Below are 3,168 nucleotides of genomic sequence, written 5' to 3'. Positions count from 1 at the left end.
ACTAGAAAGCACCCAAGGCCTCACTCTCTGGGTTCTTGGTGCCCTGGGAATGGCAGGAGGCTCTGAAAAGCGCGTGGGGGTGCTGAACTATGGGGGCTAGCCTGCCCTCTGGCGGGGGGGGGGGGGTACCTCCTGTGGCGCTGTCCCGGCCTGACCCCCTGCGGACAGGGTGTGGCACAGCGTCTGGGGTGGTCCTGGTGCTCTGGGGTTGGCGGGAGGCTGGGGCCCGACCATCCCACGCCCAGCTCCTGGACCGCGTTTTCTGCTTCAGGTGAGGGCGCGTCGTGGTGTCACTTTACCTGTGAGCAGAGGGTCCTCCAGTGAAGCCATTGGGCGGGGAGGGGCAGCAGGCAGCGGGAACGGGAACAGGACACCGTGGCCTCACGGGCTAGGCTGGAGCATGAGAGTGCAGGGGCAGCGAGTATGGTGGGTCCTGCAGTCCCGAATGGGCTGCAGTACAGCACCCTGGCGCTGTGCGCCCCTCCTTCCCGGCTGGGCAATTAGCAAAGCCCCTTCTCCTGGCCGCCGCCGACCCGCCCCCGCCCCCCTCCCTCCTGAGTCCTCTGAGAGCTCACTTCCAGCTTTGGAAATTAGCAAAGACCCTTCTCTGCGCTGGCCCCGCCCCCTCACTTCTGAGGCCTGAGCCCATGCTGGGGTGCGGGGCTAAGCCCTGGCATGCTGCTGCATTGCCAGCGCCTGCGCTGGGCAGCCGCCTAGCCTGGCTCCCTGAGCGGGTGTCCACGCGCAGCCTGGCTGCCAAAAGATCATCAGTCCTAAACGCCGGCTGCACTCTTGGGTCAGTTTGCTGGCTTCCAGTTTGCGCCCAAAGCCAGGAACCAGCTTCCCCAGCACAGGCCTGGGCTGAGATGCCTGCCTGGGATCTGTCTGAGCAGTCTCCTCCACTCCAGGCAGGGATGGCACTTCAACCTGGATGTTTGGGTTTTTGGTTTGTTTTTTTGGTCATTGGTTATTACATGACCTCCAGGGTAGGTGCTCCACAAAGGGAGTGAAAACAGGATACATGATATACCCCTCACCTCCCATGCTGTCTTTCTCTTAAATAATAAGCACTGCTGAACTATCTTAGATTCTGTACCTTCTCTCCAGCCATGAACCTATCACTGTTTTTATCTCTTGAAAACTTCATTAGACAAATTAATGTGGTGAAGGAAGCAATATGAGAAAGCCTATTAATCTGATGAGCATGGAACTGAACAAACCCTATAGATACTTTCCCTTTGATTTCTAGCCTATCAATACCTACAGTGAGTCACATACACTCAAGATTATTGTTTTTATTGTATACTTCATATATTCATTGATTTTGGACTCGTTATCATTTTGTTGAAGTGTTAAACTATGGTAATAAACAAACTTTTAATTAACTTTTCCTCCTATGATACAAATATAACTTGCACTTGAGCTTTAGCTAATTTTATGTTCTAAAATTGCCAAAACAAAATGATCAAGGTTTCTAGATTATTTACTGTATTTTCTACTATATAATATTGTTCTATCTCTTCTGTATAAAGAAAATGAATGCTTGGGGCTCTTGGGTGGCTCAGTGCATTAAAGCCTCTGCCTTCTGCTCAGGTCATGATCCCAGAGTCCTGGGATAGAGCCCCACATCAGGCTCTCTGCTCAGCAGGTACCCTGCTCCCCTTCCTTTCTCTCTGCCTGCCTCTCTGTCTACTCGTGATCTCTGTCTGTCAAATAAATAAATAAAATCTTTAAAAAAAGAAAATGAATGCTTGATAACTAAATGAATGCTTTACTGAACAAATTAAATATGGCAATAGCATTTTATTTTATCATGCTTCACATATTAAATAATAATATTATATCACTAGTCTACAAATAATCTACTCGCATAGTCATTTGGAAGCTTTTAGCAAAAGAATTCTTCCTCCTGATTGTAGTATAAAAGCCACAGAAATATACAGAAGACTCCTAGGATAGAAAGTTAAATCCAGTTATCCGTGATGCCTTGAGGAGGACCTGACCTATGTATGTCCTGGGATGCACTAGTAACTGTTACATGTGATAGGATTATATTTAATATATACAGTTTCATTTATTTCACAAAGGACATATAAATTTGAGAATAAAATATTTGATGAATCTATAAAGTCTATATCTATTTGTAACTAATGTGGTAGAACTAAGATGTTAATTTGAAAAAAAAATCATTATACACATACACATATTCAATTGTTTTTATATATATAAACAGCATTATTTATTTATTTAAATAAATGCATTGTCAGTAAAATCCATTTACTTATCAATCATAAGGGTAATTTTAAGTACTAAGAATAAGAAATATGTGAAAAGATAAGTGTTCAAGAGTGCAGTTTGTGGTAATTAATACAATATGATAGGCTCATGAAAAAGATATATTACTTGAACTTAAAAGCTTCTATAATTAAGCGATGACCACTTGAAATTTGTAATTAGTCTTGCTGCAGTTTTTTTTTGCACTTATTGCCCTTCCCCAGAAGTTCATTAAGAATTTCTGTGAATGTCCTTATGTTTAATCTCATTCATAGATTCCACTGCTGCTCACAAAACAAAGCCAAAAAGAGAGGTAACTCTATGTGGCACTGCATCCACAAGCAATACATTCATAAATAATTAAAAAGCTCTCTACTTCATTTGTTACCCTTTCAGCTGATAATTTAAATGAGTAACTGAGGCCATTTTATCAGCACTTTTAATAGAATGCGACTCAGAAACTTCACAGTGTTATTTAAGAAGAAATGCTCACGTGTTAAGGTTTTTATTTTTTTAAATCAACAAAATAATTTTCAAATATTAAAAGCAAATGTCTCCTTTTCCTCCAAGTTTCCTTGCTATGTCAAAGTTACAAATAAATACATTAAAATCGTATTTTGAGTAGTAGATAAAACCAAAAGTTTTGAAACTGTGGGTTGAGTGTCTGGGTTAACTTGTATAAATATCTGAACTCAATGTATTTAGACTTTATTAGATTTTTTTTTAGACTATTTAAAAATACATGCTGAGATAATGACAACATTATTTTATTCATTTTAATAAATAAATTATTTTATTTAATTATGTTTAGATATTTATTTATTAAATTAATGATTTAATATTTAATAATCTAAATTTGAAATATTTTAAATTCTAAAAATATTTATTTAATTA

This window comes from Mustela nivalis, assembly GCF_964662115.1.
Source record: "Mustela nivalis genome assembly, contig: HAP1_SCAFFOLD_424, whole genome shotgun sequence".
Classification (NCBI taxonomy): Eukaryota; Metazoa; Chordata; class Mammalia; order Carnivora; family Mustelidae; genus Mustela; species Mustela nivalis.
This window is presented reverse-complemented; position numbering follows the sequence as displayed.